The sequence below is a fragment of the Pteropus medius genome, unplaced genomic scaffold (assembly GCF_902729225.1).
Source record: "Pteropus medius unplaced genomic scaffold, Ma_sr-lr_union100, whole genome shotgun sequence".
In the NCBI taxonomy this organism is placed as follows: Eukaryota; Metazoa; Chordata; class Mammalia; order Chiroptera; family Pteropodidae; genus Pteropus; species Pteropus medius.
Window position 1 is genome coordinate 1,329,631 of NW_024344372.1, and position 19,259 is coordinate 1,348,889.

Genomic DNA, 19,259 nt, shown 5'->3' on the forward strand with positions numbered 1-19,259 from the left:
GGTGAGGAAGAAAGATTAGTAGAAGGTGATGCTAAGGGTTCGAGTTCAGTAATGGAATTGAGAATGTGTTAGTTTTCTATTGCCATATCAAACTATGGCCAATTTGGCAGCTTTAAACAACATCTGTTTATTACCACAATTCTATAGGTTCAGAAGATTAGGCAGTCTCAACTAGGCATTCTGTTCAGGGTGTCACAAGGACAGAACCGAGATGGTGGCTGGCCTGAGCTCTTAAAGTTCTTTGGTAGGAAGAATCAACTTCAAAGATCACTCAGGTCATTGGCAGGAATTCAGTTTCTTCTTAACCATTTCCACATGGTCTTCTCTATCTTCCAGTCAACTGGTGGGTTGAATGCCTCTCAGGATTTAAATCTCTCTGAAATTCATCATCTGCAGCATCTTTCTACTTCCTTTCCTGGTTTTAAGGGCTCATGTCATTATACGTGGCTTATCCAGAACGATCTCCCTACCTTGAGGTCACCAGTAGTTTCTCTGACCATGTAAGGTAACATGTCCACAGATATTACACTAGGGGTGAATGTCATGGCAGCTAAAATTCGGCTTACCACACAGAATGTGCAGGAAACTGGGTGCTTGCTCATTTACTAGCCGTCCTAGCCTTTTGAGAGTATGTTTCCCTATACTGTGGAGGCTAGATCCTCTCGTAGCTGAGGTTCTGGCTGTGATTTTGATTTGGCCAATAAGATATACTCACACGAGACTTTAATTTGGAACCAAGGTAAGGGAGAGCGAGGAGTAGGTGAGACATCTATTTTGGCTGGTGAGAATTAAAGCAATGCTGGCATGGTTTTAGAACCAGAAGCCATAGTAGTGACTTCTTGAAGTGACAGACAGCTGTAGCACAAACCAGCCAACGCACTGGACTCTCTTTGATTATTTTTCAGATACCACAAACATCTACTGAGTGTCCTTATGTGAGCCTGGTGATTTGCAAAGGTTACTGTATTTAGTGGGGGTGCCTCTATCTCCATGTTGTCAACTGAAGAATGGAGAATCAGATTTGTTAAAGGGACTTGCCCATGCTCCCATGGTAATTAGAGCTGAGATTCAACTTCAGCGTTCTCTCCATTGTGTGGCTGCAGCCTGCTCTGTTGTTGTAGATTAGAATCACTTTCCCTAAAATTTGTAGTTTATAGCCATATTCTGGATTCTGACCTTGACCTTGTATGGAACTCAACTGTTTTTAAAGAGCTTTCACATCCATAGCTTTATTTGCTATCAGGAGACATAACCGGAAACTCGGAGATTATGGAAGATGGGGGAGGGAAGTGATAATATCCTCACTGAAGTGGTCTGTACTGGCACTGAAACCTGCAGAGTCCAGTTAAAACTGACTCTGGAGAGACCCTCACCTTTCTACTCCCTGGTCACATGGAGTGACTTCCCAGAGACCATGCCATTTCAGGAAGACTGTTCCACAAGCACACAAAGAACGCAGATTCCATAGACATAGCAGCACCTGCTGCCACAGGAGATGAATGAGGTACTCTGGCAGGTCAGCCAGAAGAGATGATGAGTTGGGCTGTCACATTCATACAGTGACAGATGCCTGTGCTCATGTAATGGGAGAGAGAATCTCTGGAGCTGGAAGAGGCTAGAGAAATGCCACATTTTCATAATTTCCTTAAAACTGCTAAGGATATTGCAGGGTTGTCACAAAAAAAGTTGCTGCTTTATGAAGACAGTGAATTGCTTCTTTTAGGAAAGGGAACTGTGAGTGGGAAAAGGAGCTTAGTCTCCTCTTGGCAGAGGTAAAAGCAGCCTCAGGATAGGCTCACGTGACTAAATTTGGAGGTGGCCTGGGGGGCAGGGCACTGGAGGAGCGAGTAGGAGGCTCAGGGAGTGAGGGCCGGCATCTTGCCTTGGAGTCCTGTATCATGTGCCTAGGCCTAGAGTGGAAGCTCCTGGAAGCAGGATCTCTGTCTTTCTCATTCACCACTATATTCACAACATTTTGGAAAGTGCCTACCATACTGTAGGTGGTTAATATGTATTTGCAGTTTAACCATTATAAATAGTTACTGGAGCTAGATTTTGTAAATAAGGGGTCAGCAAACTACAGCTTGTAGGCCAAACCTGGCCAGCTGCCTGATTTTGCAAATAAAGTTGTATTGGCACTCAGCCATGCTCATTCACTTACATATTGTCTGTGCACTCCAGTGGCTGAGCTGAGTCAGTCATGTACCACTTAACGATGGGGAGACATTCTGAGAAATGTGTCATTAGATAATTTTGTCATTGTGCGATTATCATAACAGCGAACTTGCACAAACCTAGATGGTCTAGCCTACTACACACCTAGGCTGTATGATATAGCCAGTTACTCCTAGCCTATAAACCTGTACAGCATGTGACTGATACTGACTGCTGTAAGCAGTTGTAACATGATTTTTATTTATCTAAACATATCTAAACATAGAAAAGGCACAGTAAAAATATGGTATAAAAGATAAAAAAGGTACACCTGTATAAGGCACTTATCAGGAATGGAGCTTGCAAGGCTGGAAGCTGCTCTGGGTGAGTCTGAGAGTGGTGAGTGAATGTCAAGGCCTAGGACATGACTGCAGTCCTGTAGACTTGATAAATACTGTGCTCTTAGTAAATTTATAAAACAACATGGAAGTAAATGAAGCACAAGAGAAAATGATGCAATCAAGAGAGGTGGTAAACACGAGATGTAAGAGGCTGGTGTGGGCATAACACGGCATACAGTTTTACAGTAATATTTTTTTAAAAAGTAGAAAGAGTACACTCTAATGATACAAAGTATAGTATAGTAAATACATAAACCAGTAACATAATTGTTTATTATCATTATCAAGCATTATGTTCTGTACCTAATTGTATGTGCTGTGCTTTTATACAGCTGGCAGCACAGTAGGTTTGTTTACACCAGCATCACATGAGTAATGTGTTGCTCTATGACATTAGGACAGCTACAACGTCACTAGGCCGCAGGAATTTTGCAGCTCCATTATAATCTTATGGGACCACTGTTGTATATGTGATCTGTCTTTGACCAAAACGTTGTTATGCAGTGCATGACTGCACTTGTGACAGAGTATATGGCTTGCAAAGCTGAAAATATTTACTATCTAGCTCTTTATAGGAACAGTTTTCTGACCCCTGGTGTAAAGCACCATTTAAAGAAAGTTATAGCAATTGGCCAGACACCTTTATCTAACTTTACATCACACTTCTAGGACATTTCTTTGCTACCATTTGAAGAAAACTCCTGAAAACAGATTTCTGTACTAATTCTTCTCCTCGCATTAAAAAAAAAAAAATCTATTCCATTCAAACTTTTACCTTCGTTGAAATCACTGTTGTCAAGATCACCAGTGCTGTGAAACCCATGGTCAAATTTTCAATCCTCATATTATTTGACTTGGCAGCAGTATCTGATACAGTTGGACACTGTTGGAGTATTGTCTCAGCTTCTGAGTCACCGCATTTCTTCTAGCTTCACTGGTTGCTCTTAGCATACTTTGCTGGTTGCTTCTCATCTTATTGGCCTCTTAATGTTGAGTGCTCCAGGGTTCAGTTCTTGGTCTTCTTCTCTCGTCTGTCTGAATTCCCTTGGTGATTCCATCTAGTTTCATAACATTAGGTACCATCTATACAAGCGTGACTTCCAAATTTGTATCTCCTGGTTCTCTCCCCTAACCCATACATCTAACTTGGCACCTCTATTTGGTCATCTGCAATTTAACCTGTCCAAATAAAACCTGATAACCCCTCTTCATATCTGCTCCTCTCACAGTCTTCTCCAGCTCTGTTGATGAAAACTCCATTTTTCCAGTTGCTCTGGCCAAAACCCTTTAAGTTATCATCGACTCTTCTTGCTCACACCCCACATCCTATCTTTAAGCAAATTCTGTCTGCTGTACATTAAATTTTATGTCTAGGCTCTGCCCACTTCTCGCTACCTCCTTTGCTAAAGTCATAGTCCAAGTCACTGCCATCTCTCACCTGAATTAATAAAATAGCCTTTGACTTATCTCTCTGCTTTTCCCCTTCATTCCCCTTAACTATTTTCAACATAACAGAATATCCCTCTTAATTTAAATCATATAACTCCCCCATATAACTAAATTAAATTAATTCTTGGCTAATTTAAATCACATAACTCCCCCGCTCAAAACTCTCCAACAGTTCCCATGTGACTGAGAGTAAAAACCAAAGTCCTTAGGATGGCCTAAATGGACCCATGCAATCTGGCCCTCTCACCACTCTGTCCTGACATGTCACCACTTTGACATTCATGAAAATGCTCTTCTGAGATCTCCTGCTGCAGAGAGAATTGACAGACAGCTCTAGCTGCTATGCTGTGAAATCATTTGCTAAGTTTATGTCAAAGCCATGCTTCCCATGGCTGCCCTCAGCCAATGACTGAGCATGGCTAGGACGCTAAGGCAAGTCCATTTTTAGAAGATGCAGGGTTCCTGTAATGGAAGGCTTTGGCTTAAGGACTCTTCATTGGCCTGGTCAGAACTTTCCTAGATTTGTGCTGCATTCTGAGACTTCCTACCTAAGCTTCCTTCCTTCCCTTTCTCTTCAGAGGATCAAAACTATATGAAGTTTGGGGGGCAGGCCCCACCTCCTCCAGGTCCTTCTCTCTTTTCCCTCAAGTATTTCCCCTGTCAAATGAGTTGTGAGCACCTTTCAAAACTATGTAAAAGTACCATGCAGCGCTACACTCTCCTCCCGACTCTCTCCTCAGCAGTGGCTCACAGCTTTAGACATGAATGTTCATTCTGTTTGCTCAAAGCACATTACCTTCCAGCTCTGCTGGTTCTCACCTGTAACTGGTCACTGTCAACTCGTTTTTTCAGTTAAAATGTACTGAAGTGAAGTTGTCAAAAACACTAGAATGCCCTTACAGTAATTGGATTTTCTGCTCTGAGTTGGGAGCATAGGAGATGTATTAAATGGAACATGCCAAAATGCTTATGCAGCATGAGGGACACCATCTGTCACAATATTTTTCTAGTTAATTTAAGTGAGCAAAAGCTTAAAAATATGTTTTCTTAGTCCTTGCATCTTCACAGAGGAAATCTATTAAAGCTGGAGCTGTGTCATTTGCCATTCCCTTATAAGTTACCAGCTTTTCATGTGGTTATGAATCACTTAGGAAGGGAAAAGGGGTTTGGAGGAGGGAGGGTGTTAGAAAAGTGATAGAATTCTTTGCTCACTATTTTAGTTTCTTATTTCTGATATAATAAATTAGCACAAACTTAATGGCTTAAACAACACACAATTCTAGTATAGTTCTGTAGGTTAGAAATCTGAAGTGGGCCTCACCAAAATGGGCTAAATTTAATGTGTCCACAGTGCTGCAGTTTTTTAGAGGCTCCATGGAAGAATCTGTTTGCTTCCCTTTTCCAACTTCCAGAGGTCACCTACATTCTTTGGCTCATGGCCTCTTCTTCCATCTTCAAAACCAGCAATGTTGCATCTCTCTTACAGAAAGGGCATTGTTTAAATATGTAATACGTGACAAGTAGAACCAGAATAGAATTTGTTAGATGAAAATGAACTATAGTGGTAAACCTTTACATTAATTTAGCTCTGCACACTTATATCTCACAGGCCAATTTGAAAAGTTGATGGTCAGTTTGGCATTCATTTTTGTTACTAATATATAATTGACACATAATGTGTGCAAGTTTAAGTTATATGTGTTGATTCGATACATTTGTATTCCAATAGGATAACCACCAAGTGTTAGCTAATACCTCCATCACATCATATAATGTTTCATTTTTTTTGTGGTGAGAACATTTGAGATCTACAAGCAATTTTAAAATGCATAATAGAGTATTATTGACTACAGTCCCAAAATATGTAGTCATAAACATACGCTGTATATGTGTATTATATATAATGCACATCATCACAAAATGTATACAAGCAAAAGGAAAAAATAAAAATCATCTGCAGTCCTACCACCTAGAGAGAATTACTGGTAACATTTTGGTACATATTCTTCTAGCATTTTTTCTATGCAAATACACAGAAAATAGGATGATATATGTTCTAAAAAACCTGTTTAAACCTCTTTGAACCTGTTTAAAACCGGGAGATTGTTTTATATCATTATATTTTTCTATGCATTATGTGAAAGGCTAGATAGCATTCTGTTATTTGTACCAAAATTTAACTATTTCCCCAATGATAGATATTCACATTGTTTCTATTTTTCTCTATTAAAAACAATCTCTGGTGGTGCAATTATCTGATTATTTTCATAATAATAAACTTCTAAAAGAGGAGCTACAGGGTGAAAGATTATGTATATTTTTAAGACTTTCGATCTTACCAATCTACCATGGTATAAGACCTAATATTAAGGACCAATTTTATATGTTGCCTTGATATTTGACAAAATCAGGAGGGCTTTGACTGGTCTAATTGCAAGTTTCCTTCCCCACTCAGTTCATATTAATAAGATCCCCTAGCCAAACAACTCTCCTTATCATAGGGACCAAGTGCAGTTCCTGTCCAGTGTCAAGTATCATATGTTTGACCCTAGCGTAAGGGTCCCTTCCTTATCAGTGGGAGTGACGAGAAGGCAATAAAATATCTGGGCTACAATAAAATTGAATTTATTTTATGATAGTTTTTCTGAAGCATTTGGGATCATGAATCCTATATAAATCTTGTGGAAGAATCCTATTTCCAGAAAAATGACCTGGTGATCAAACATACACATTTTGCATCCAACTTCAGGGAAACTCTGATGCCCCCAGAATGACTATCTCCATGAGTTCGTGAATTTTTGCTATGACGTGAAAAAAAACTGTGTGTCATATTTTTGCTCAGTTTAAAAAGTGAGTCCATTTGATTCCTTTCCATGTGAAATGTGCTTCCAGTTGTTTACATTTCATGATATTTTTGTAACATTGTTAGTCCGTATAGTATTGTCAGATGGAACTCAACCTTAGGTATGTAGGAAGAACATTAACTATGTGGGAAGAACAGAGGCCTTGCAGCTCTTGTTATCCAATCAAAAGAATAGTATCTTACCTGTTTTGTTCTTTGAAAGAGCACCAGAAGAAAGTTGGAAGGCTACAGGCATTTTACTTTGTGTGTGTGTATACTTTGTCAGGCCCTATGCCAAGCATTTGATAACCAATAGCCCTTGCCTCTCATTTAATAGGTATTCCATTAACTGAGAAGCACTGAAGTGTAGTAAAATTGGGTTTTGGCAATAGAGACCTGGACTCAAATCTTGATTTTTCTCCAACATAACTGAGTTTCAGTTATCTCATATGTAAAATAGAAATAATAGCAATAATAATATTTACCTTTTATGGTATATGGGTATTAAGACTGCTAGTATATTAAGCCTCTGCTTTAGTGTCCAGCATTAGTAGACCTCGATAAGTTTTTAATAAAACTTTTACAGATGTGGAAACATGTCCGGAGAGGTAACTTGCTTGAATGTTACACTCGCTAGAGGTCATAGAATTGACATGAGCATCTGAGTCAAGTGACAGATGACTATATACAGATTATAATTAATTTTCAGAATGTGCTGCAATTTTTTTTTTTTTAACAATTTCTCTTAGTATACCAAGATAATGAACAAAGTGAAAGCTTGGGGTGGGGATTAGGGCCATCATAGTTGATGAGAAATAGAGGAACAGCTATAACTGTAACATCTTGAGAATTTTCAAGGAGCAGAGGCTCGTTGGGGAACCATTTAGGAAATCTGAATTGACAGCTCGCTCTCTGAGCTCCTTTGTAGTGATACAACTGTGCCTTAGGGATATCTGCTATATTTCAGACACTGAGATTTTGCATACATTTTCCCCTTTGAGTCCAACAATGAAAGAGGCATGCTTATCCCCATTTTACATATGATGAAATTGAGGCTCTGAGAGGTTAAAGAACTTGTTCAAGATCACCAGTTAACTGTGAAGTAGCAAAGGCCAGAATACAATCCAGGACTAGCTGACTGCCCTTACCTAAATTGGCTGGGGAGGAAGAGTATTATAATAACAATAACTACTATTATAATTATCAAGCACTGAGTGTCTACTGCATGCTAGCCACTGTGCTAGCTCTCTACATGAGATTTCTTATATTATCCTCACCAGAGCCAGAAGACATAGATGCAATTATTTACCTACATAAGGAAAGGGAAATAGGTTCAAAGAGGCAAACTAATTTTGTCAGCTGGGATCCCAGAGGTAGGAAGTAGTTGAGCTAGATTATAAACTCACATATATTCTTATTCCAAAAAGTAAGTATGGGTGAAAGCACAAGTAATTTGAATTTGAATAGGAAGAAACTTTTCACTTAAAAATTATCATTAAAAGTAGTGAAAAAAGTAGTTTTCTATACCAATGTACTGTGTACTTGAAACTAATAATAAAATAAAATGTTTTTAAAAAGTAGTTTTCTATAGCACCAGTGATTTAGAACAATGCAACTTTCACCCTTCATCTGAAGTAAATGCCTGTTATAAATAAAGCTAAGGACAATTTACTATCTTATCTACTTTTACTTAAAAATGCTATAGAAACAACTGACTATATAAATATATTTTAGCTTTTTTATCTTTTTGTTACGAACTATAAAACATACATCCAGAAACAGAATCATGAATAATTATAAATCAAAATCTATACAACCAGAAATCAAGTAAATAAAACAGAACATTACAAAAGTAAAGCAAGTACCGTTAAAAAACTCCACACACACACACACACACCCACACTGTACACACCCACACACACACCCACACACACACCCACACACACCTGTTACACACCCAATCTACACTCCACTCCACACCCAATCACCCACACCCACTCCACCTAATTTTCAAGGCCAGCACCTAGATGCTCCAAGAGACCCTTCTGATCATGCGCTCCTTCCATATATATACTGTTTGGACTCATTCCTGTCTTTTGCCTAATATTTTTTCTTATTTATTTTTTGGAACTCTTTATATTCTAAGTATGAGTCCTTTACTAATTATTTCTACAATTTGTCTCCTGTGTCTTTCGATAGACTGACAGTTTTCATTTTAAGGTAGTTTTATATAAAAGCTGTGGAATTTTGATATGTTAAACTTGGAAGAATTTATCATTTATGCTTAATACCTTTTGTGTCTCTTTTAAGAAATCTTTCCACATATGACATTCTATTATATTATTTGTATCATTCTGAAAAAGTTTTATACTTTTGCCTTTTGCGTTTTAAGTCTGTAACCCACCTGGAGTTGATTTTACAAGGTAGAGTGTAATTTCACTTTTCCTGTGTGGAAACTCAATTACCCCGGGACCATTTACTCAAAAGATTATCCTTTCACCACCTTTACTGTGATTCATTCCGTTTTATTGCTGTGTAGCATTTAGTTGCATAGATGTATCACAATTTGTTAATAATTCACTCATTAAGGGCTTTTGGTTTGTTCTAGTTATTTTTTATTTAAAAAATGTATTTAAAAAATTTTAATCCTCTTAGAACATCCACTCTATCATTGTTATTCGTATTAATGTCCACATTCCCATATGCACACATAATTTCCAGGTGCTTTTTCTGATACACTGAATTAACAGGGATGTGTTTCAATTACAGCCTTCCAATTGTCAAAAACAATGTCTATCTCTTAATATTTAAGTTACCCACACACTTTGCATTCCCAAGAGAATTAGAAGATAATTTTCAGAGTTCTCAATGCACTTATGTATTTCTTGGAAGCCAACTTTCCCAAATATTTACATTAATCACTTCAAGTAAGTCAAGTAATTACAAGTAATTCTAATCAAATGTTATTTCTTTTTATAATTAAATTAAATTTTTTTTACTTTTTTATTTTTTAAATTTTTTTACTATGACATTGGTTAACAAAATCTGATAAGTTTCAGTTGTACACTTTAACAGTAAGGCGTATATATATATATATATTTACACTGTATGTTCACTGCCCTTAGTTAGATTTCTTTCTGTCACCACATATTTGACCCCCTTTACCCAGTCTACCTCCCCCCTACCCTCTGGTAACCACAAGTCTGTTATCCATGTCCATGAGCAGTTTTTTTAAGATTATGAATTATGTTGCTATAAACTTTCATGTGCAGGATTTTGTGTGAACAAATAAAATATTTCATTTCTCAGGAATGAGATTGCTGGATTGGTCATATGTAAGTATATGTTTAACTTTATAAGAAACTGCCCAAAATGTTTTCCAAAATGGCTGTACCATTTTATGTTTCCCATAGCAATATAGTAAAGTTTCAGTTGCTCTGCATCCTCATCAGCATTTGATATCATCTTTATTGTTATTGTTAGCCATTCTAATATGTGTGTAGTGGTATCTCATTGAGGCTTTAGCGTGTGTTTCCCTAAAGATAAATGATGTCGAGCATCTTTTCATTTGCTTATTTGCTTTCTGTATACCTTCTTTTGGTGAAGGGTCTGTTAAATCTTCTCCAATTTTTAATTAGGTTTTATGTATTTGTGTTGTTGAGTTTTGAGAGTTTTAATATATATATTTCCTTGATAGAACTCTCTTGTCAGATATGTAATTTATAAATATTTTTTCCCAGTCTGTGGTTCATCTTTTCATTCTCTTTGTTGTCTTCTGCAGGAAAGTTTTTAAATTTTGAAGTAGTCTAATTTAATAGTTTTCTTTTGTGCATCATGCTTTTGTTGTCATATCTAAGAACTCTTTGCTAACCGAAGGTCACTGAGGTTTTTTCCTAGGAATTTATCCATTTTCCATTTAAGTCTGTAATCCATTTTGAGTTAGTTTTTAACTAAGTGTGAGATAAGGGGGATAGAGTTCTTTTTTTTCTATATGAATAGCCAATATTTACTACAATATTTGTTGAAAAGACTATCCTCTCAATATTGAATTGGGTCTATTCTGAATTTTTAAGTATTCCATTTTAGTAAATTTATTTGCTTTTTGGCTACTACTTTTTGTATATTTTTAGTGGTTGCTAAAAATTAGGTCTATTCTGAATTTTTAAGTATTCCATTTTAGTAAATTTATTTGCTTTTTGGCTACTACTTTTTGCATATTTTTAGTGGTTGCTAGAGGAATTACAACATGTCTACCTAACTTTTCACAGTCTACTTAGAGTTAATATTTTACCACTTCAAGTAAAATGTAAAAGCTTTTCAAACCATATAGATCTTTTTGCCTTCCCTACAGTATGTTAATGTTTTCAGGTGTATTACATTTACATATATTGAAAACTAGACAGAGTCAATTTTTTCTTTCAACAGTTGTACACATTTTAAATAATGTAAGAGGAGAAAAAGAGTCTACTATATTTACACAGATAGTTATCGTTTTCGTTGCTCTTCATTCCTGAATTTTCAAGTTTCCCTCTGGTATCATTTCTCTTCAGATTGAAAAAGTTCCTTTAGTTCTAGAGCAGATTTACTGGTGACAAACTCTTAGTTTTCTTTCATCTGAGAATATTTATATTTCACCTTAATTCTTGAATGATATTTTTCCTAGTTACAGAATTCTGGGATAATAGTTTTTTACTCTCAACCCTTTAAGATGTTATTCCCCTGTCTTCCGGTCTTTGTAATTTCTGGTGAAAAATTTCACCATTTGAGTCAGTATTGCCCTACCTGTAATGTGTCAGTTTTTCTCTGGCAGCTTCAAGATTTTTTCTTTATCTTTAGTTTTTAGCAGTTTGATTATGATGTGTCTCTTCATGGTTTTATTGAGTTTTCTTGCTTTGAGTTACTGAGCTTCATGAAAATCTGCATTTATCTATTTCACCAAATTTAGGATATTTTAGGCATTATTTCTTCAAATACTTCATCACTTTCTTTCTCATAGAACTCCAATTACGTGAATTTCAGGTAATTTGATATTGCTCTACAGGTTTTTGAGTTTCTGGGGTTTTGTTTTTCTTCAAACTTTTTTAATTCTCTTTTCTAGATTGTATGATATCTATTGAAAGACATATAAAAATTCATGCGGGTACCCCCTACACTCTTTGGATCACAGGATCCTCCCATTTTTCTTTTTTCTTTTTTTTAATTCTGGTGAGCAATGTTGGATGCTCCGTAGTTTTAGCTGCTCATGCTGCTGTCATACAGTTCCCTTGGAGACTGGCAGTGAGAACAAAATGCAAAAAATGGGATTTTCCTCTCATTCTCAATTGGCTCCTTTCCTCAGTTGTATGGCCAGAAAGTCAAAGCAGAGCCTGGGACTTGTTCCAGTCCACATACAGAATTATGAGATCCCTTCTCGCAGTCTGTGTTCCTCTCACACACCCTAGCTCCCAGGCCCCTTTTCCTGGCCCTCTGACTAAAAAGACAAACTTTCAGATTTTTGGCTGCCTTCTGCCTGTACAGTTACATGACCAAGCCATAATTCATGTCAAAGCTGGAAGATAAGAGAGAAAATAAACCTGAGAAATTTAGTTCTGTATCAGTTGCTTTTGTAAGTTTGAATCATCTCACAGATCTGCCTTCTATTGTTTACTTTTCTGAACCCTTGGGTAGTTGTTTTTGTATTTCATCCAGAGGTTTTAGTTGTAATCAGTAGGAGAGAGAGGCTAGAGGGGCTTGCTCCATTTTGGCCAGTGATGGAAATCCTCATGTTGTGATTTTGATTGGGTCTGTATTAAATCTCTATGTGGAGAAATAGCATTTAAAAAGTACCATGTCGTCAAATCCCTAACTGTAACATATCTCTTCACTTATATCTTCTAAATGTCTTTAAATAAATTTTATAATCTTCTACATTAGAGATCCTGTGCACCTTTTTGTGTGATTTATTCCTAGGTAATTGATATTTTATGTTACTTTTCATGGTACTTGTAAAAAATTTTAAAATTATTATTGCTTATGTAGAGAAAGACACTTGATTATTTATTGATATTTTATCCAGGAAAATTGCTAAACTTTTCCATTATCATTTAATTTTTGACTATGGATTATTTTTTTTCTTTCATTCTAAGGTCAGTTCTTTTTAAAATTTTTTATTTTTCAGTTACAGTTTACATTTAGTATGATTATGGATTATTAGAAGAGTATTTCTTAATATTCAACCATTGGGGGATTTTTCTGTTTTTTTTTTTTTAAATAAAAAAATGATTTATCTTGTAATTGTCCTGTGGTTAGAAAACATACTCTGTAAGATTTCAGTGCTCTAAAATTTGCCGAGACTTGCTTTATGGCACACAATATCATACTATTTTTGGTAAAAATTCTACATTTTCTTGGATGGATATTTTGTACTTGTTTTCTACAGTGATCTAAATAGTTCCACTAGATCATTTTTGTTTGAGATTGTTATTATGTTTCTGTATTTTTACTTGTTGATCATTCTGTCAATTATTGAGAGTTATGTGTTAAAATATTCCAGTATAATTGTAGATCTGTCTAGTTTTCCCTGTAGTTATGATAAATTTTGGTTTATGTATTTTAGTTTGTTGTTAGTTGTATACAGTTTAGGGATTGCTTAAGCTTACTCGTTATTTAAAGCTTTTTATCATTAGATAGTGATCATCCTTATCTCTGTAATGATTTTGCCTAAAAGTAAAATTTATATGATATTAATATAGCTTTTAATATAGTTTTGTTAGTGTTTGCACGATGCATTTCTGTTTTTGTATTTTCGACCTTTAGATGTATTTATGCTTTAGATTTGTTTCTTGGAAAGAGCCAATGCTGGTATTTTTTTAAATACAGTTTTACAGTCCTCTTCTTGTAACTTGAGCAGTTCATCCATTTGCATTAATTGTAACTACTAATATGTTTGTCTTGCCTGGTCTGTATTGTTTTTCCCTTTCTTCATTTCAGCTGTACTGATTATTTATCTCATTCCATTTTACTGGTTTCAAAAATATACATTTTGTTTATATTATTGAGGTTGTTTTCCTGGACATCCCAGATGTTGCAAAACTGGGCTGAAGTTCAGTGTGAGATTGTTTTTGTTTTGTTCTAACTTTGGTGTTTTCGCCTAAAAGGGAGATGGTTTATCAGAGTGCCTGACTTTTGTTATTTTAGGCTTGCAAAGCCATGCAGGAAAAGTGCAGCTCAATTACTTTACTTTTACATCGGTCTATACCCTTTGAATTAAGAGGGCTTTGCATTCTTCTCCAGGTTCTATTCATCCCCAAGATTTGGGCTGCTGGCAATTTCCAACTATATTTTTAGCTCTTCAATGCTTTTAAAGATGTTCTTAATATTTTTAATAACATTTTACTTATCCTCAGTGGTAGAGATGACTAAATTGCTTAGTTTGCCTTTTGTGAAAGCAAAAGCCCTAAATATCCATTTAATATTAGCAATTCTTTAATCTTTCTAACAGACTCCAAGTAGGTTCTATTATCCTTATTCGAAAGACAGGGGGAACCCAGACTGAGTTATGTCAGTCAGCTTGTATGTGGTGGAGCTGGGCTGGGAAAGCCAGCCTGGTGGATTATAAACCTGGTGCTCATGTCACTATACCATGTAGTCTGTTTTTAAATCATTTGAATCATGTCATTATGGTATTTCACATGATATTTTAAATTTCTTTTACTAGGCAAAAACATTTTCCCCATTATTTACTGAGACGATATTAGCAGGACACGAATTATATAGACATGGCACTTTCTGAAAGTGTACTTTCGAATTATTTAAAAGAATAATGGTTAAAATGGTGGCAGTCTGGTAAAATCCATCTATTAAAATGAGAAATGAGCCAATGATAAATTCATGTGTGCAAAACAGGGCTATTTGCACACAGTTAATTTGTTTTATTTTGTGGGTTGAAAAACAAACTCCTTGTTTGAGCCAATTTTGTTGAAAAGTTTAAGTATTTTAATGGAAATAAGACATGAGATTTGCATGTCAGATTTTACATTGATAACACATCCCTATGCTTGATGTTGAGTGACTATATACACTTATATAGTCCTTATATACACTTATAAGTTTAATTTCTCTGCAGAGAACACTAATTTTTTTATTGCTCAAATCTGAGAAGACTGTTCTGTGTTAAGTTTGACCTGAAATTATATGATGGGTGCATTCACTACCCAGTATTGGGACATTGTGTGTGTGTGTGTGTGTGTGTGTGTGTGTGTATGAAAGCTGGTTATTTAAAGATGGTTTGAGGGGCCAAGGAAATCTGAAGATGCACAATCATATTTATAAAGGTTAATTCTGTACTGAGTCTTTTTAGGACTAATTAGAGAGACAGTATAAACGGTTTCAAGCAAGAGATATTTTCAATAAAAGTTATTTTATTTGTGTGGTTATGTAGTATATATTGCCTATATGATTTATTGGCACACAAAGAAATAGAGTAGAACGATTCTGATTTTCTAGTGGAAGCGCAAATCACAGATTGTCCGAACTGAAGAAATGAGGAAACTGAGGCTCAGAGAGTGATGGCCACGTCATTTCTTTTTGCTATTTACAATTCACTTTTTCCTGTGTGAGATGAATAAGGGAGATCAGATGTTGCCTAGACTCAACCTCTCTAACCCTTGTTTTCACACATAATAAGCCAGTAAGTGTCAGGGCAAGTTTCCAGTTGAGAAAGATGCCTGAAGTTTTTTAGTGTTAGTGAGTGGATCCACCCCAAGTTTGTGGAGTGGCTTTCTTTCATTCACAAGAGCAAAGTCACTATAGCATGATGCTCAGTTTTGAATGTTAAAATCAGAATACTTTTGACTGCAAACAGTAGCACAGATACCGTTTCAAATAGTAGCCAGTGAAATTTACAATGCAAATCTCTAGCAGTTAGGGATTGAAAATGTGTCTTTTGTGCAATTTAAAATACCTCTTCTTAGAGAGTGAGGGAGTGAGTGAAGGAGTTAGAGAAGAGTGGAGGAGAGGGGAGGGAGTGCAGCTTGGTTGCTCTGTAGCTGCTTGAGGGAGGGAGAATTCCTAGCAGACAAGAGGCAGGCTGTGGGGTGGGGGCCCGCGGGATGGTGTGCGAGGCTGTGCTCCTGGGCTCATACATCCGTCCAGACAGCGAGTGGGCGCTACATTGATTTGTTGCTGGGGTAGCAGTGCCGCCGGCCTGGAGATAAGCTGTGGATTAGCAAGGTAAAAGTAACAGAACCGTGGCTCAGTTTCCAACACCTTTTGGTGGCAGCCTGGGTATCTGGGCCATAATTGTAGAGAAAAGAGCAGAGTGTGATCAACAATTCCATAGTTAAACGCTAAAATCTGGATTTATTACTGGGATCAAGCTAAAAACTTTTTTTTTCAATCTGGGTTACCTCAACCTGTTTTAGCATAGACACTTGCTAGTTGATGTGAATAATGATGGAGGAATGGATCAAGTGGAGTTTTCCATAGCTATGAAACATATCGAAAAGAACCTATAAGGATATCAACTCCCCTCTGCACATCCCCTGTCATGAAACAACCACTTTTTGCTATTTCTAGTATACCAGCATTCGGTATGGGAGGTATGGCCAGCATGCCACCACTTACAGCTGTTGCTCCAGTGCCAGTGGGATCCACTCCAGTTGTTGGAATGTCTTCACCCCTAATATCTTCTGTTCCTCCAGCAGCAGTGGCTTCCCTGGCTAATGGGGCTCCCCCTGACATACGACCTCTACCTATATTTGCTCTCCTGCAGCCACATTTAGTAGGTCTGGTCCAGGGTCACAATTAAACACTAAATTACAGAAGGCACAGTCGTTTGACATGGCTAGTGCCCCTCCAGTGACAGAATGGGCTGTTCCTATGTCATCCTGACTGATATACAGTTATTAATAGTCATGACAAAACTATGAGTGGACCCTTAACAGGTCCCCAAGAAAGAACTCTTCTTATGTAATCAAGTTTACCACAGTCTCAGCTGACTTCAAAATGGAATCTTTCTCTTATTGATCAATATGGAAAACTCACATCAGAAGAATTTATCCTGGCTATGCACCTAATTGATGTAGCAACGTCTGGCCAACCACTGCCATCTGTCCTGCCTCCAGAATATATTCTACCTACCTTTAGAAGAGTTCGATCTGGCAGTGGTATATCTGTCATAAGCTTAATCTCGATAGTTCAGAGGTTATCAGGGGAACCAGTTTTAGAAGACACACAACAACTGGAAAAAGAATTGCCTGTAACATTTGAAGATAAGCAGCATGAGCATTTTGAACGTGACAGTCTGAAACTGGAGAAACAAGGACAGGCTCTCTTGGACCAAAAGCAAAAAGAGCAAGAGTGCCTGGCACAGCTGGAGTGGGCAGAACAAGGAAGGGAAGAGCAGACATGCTGGGAACAAGAGCACAAAAGACAACTGGAGTTTGAGAAAGAGCTGGAAAAGCAGCAGGAACTAGACTAGGACATCAGAGAAAGTAGGAAAGAAGGAAAGCAATCAGGAGGCGAGAGGCTGCTAAACGAGAACTTGAAAGGTGATGACATCTTGAATGGGAATAAAATTGAAGACAAGAATTATTAAAACAAACAAGAAGATATAGTTGCAGTGAAAGCAAAGAAAAAGACTTTGCAATTTGAATTAGACACTCTAAATGATAAAAAGCATGAACTGGAAGGAAAACTTCAAGGTATCAGATGTCGATTGACCACCCAAAAGCAAGAAATTGAGAGTACAAACAAATCCAGAGAGTTGAGAATTGCTGAAATCACCCATCTATAGCAACAATTACAGGAGTCTCAGCAAATGCTTGGAAGACTTATTCTAGAAAAACAGGTACTCAATGGCCAATTAAAACAAGTTTGGCAAGACAGTTTGCACAGAGATCGACTTCTTACACTCAAAAGAGGCTTAGCCGCAAAAGCACTAGCTGGGCAGCAACTATGAGACCAACTGGATGAAGCTGAGAAAGAAAGTAAATCAAAACTACAGGAAATTGATATTTTCAATAATTGGCTGAAGACACTTGCTTTCATGACAGGCTTATTCGTTATGAAGGCAGTGAAAGGCAAAATATTTAGCAACCAGGGGGAAAAAAGAAAAGAGCTGGAGAGAGAACTGCAGAACAGAATGAGAAGTCAGGAGGGAAATGCATGTAAAGGGAAACAATGAAGGAAAGAAAAAGACTCAGAAAGAGGAGATGCAGAGACAGCAAGAGAAGTCAGTGTGAATTCAAATAACAACATTGTTTTCTCATATCAGGAGAATAATGTTTGCCTGTTTCATGGTTTCCTAACTTATTTTGCTCAAGATTAAATTATTTTTACCTGTGCGATCATTTTGAAGAGACTTCTGCAAGAAGTAATAAAATTCTCTAACTCTCAAAATATATCTCTTGAAAACGCTCAAGTATTTTATGGCAAACAGAGCCATTTCTCACTTCTGTTGCAATACATAAATCCACCTAACTAGCTCCACTGCATGTTTTTGGCTTCTCAAATTGAATGAATCTTCATTGTGGCATTGCCTCAAGTGCTTGGATTCGAGAGACTTTCTGATGCCCACTTACATGACATTAGCACATCTCTTTTGGGTGAATTGAAGACTTCAGGATGAGGGCGAGCCAACTTGGGTGATCTAGGACAGAGTTGGACATTTGCCCTGACTTAAGTGTCGGAAGCCAGCCGACCAAGTCAAACCGGGTACCTGAATGGGGGAGCGGGGACTGAGAAAAAAGAGAAGACAGACAGGGTGCAGGAAGGAGAACAGAACTCACAACTGTCTCTCCGAGTTTATTTCTTATGCTTCTCTTTATACATAATCTGTTCCTTTGAGTCTCCCAAGATAACATAATTAAAGTAACATCCTGAAGATCAGGTACAATCGACACTTCCTTTGACACTCCCTTTGACACTCCCTTTATCTATACTTAATCTTCTTCTTCCTGGAATTCCACAGAACCAGCCTTTTCTTTTTTATGCAAGCAGGCCTCCGGAGATAAACCATGCACTCTTTTGAATTTGGGGAGCTTTATCTCCCTACACTTAAGGTAAATAAATCTTTTCCTATCGGTCACCTGGCAGCAGATACCCCTGACCTCTTTACCAGCAGAGAGTGTGAGAAACAAACTAACTACTTATGGATTACACTGAGAAATGAGGCTAGTTATTTCTACAGATGAATAATATGTGGGCATTTAAAATACTTGATGTTGAACAATGAGGTGAGAAACATTCAACCTCACGTCTACTGCACCTGTTAGTCATCTGCTCTGGGTCTAGACTGTTAAGTTCCTAACCCATCAGGTAGCAGGCAAAAAAAAAACCAAAAAACAAAAAACAAAAAACCTAGACCAGGGTAAATGGTTGGTTAAACTGGTTTGACTTTATGTTCAAACCTGACCACACTGAGTATCCTAAAC

The 19,259-nt window shown here is 37.1% G+C and overlaps 1 pseudogene; it reads left to right on the plus strand.

Moving 5' to 3' along the window:
- Positions 1-15,935: 15,935 nt before the first annotated feature.
- LOC120608686 (intersectin-1-like) lies at positions 15,936-18,010 on the plus strand (annotated as a pseudogene).
- Positions 18,011-19,259: the final 1,249 nt, after the last annotated feature.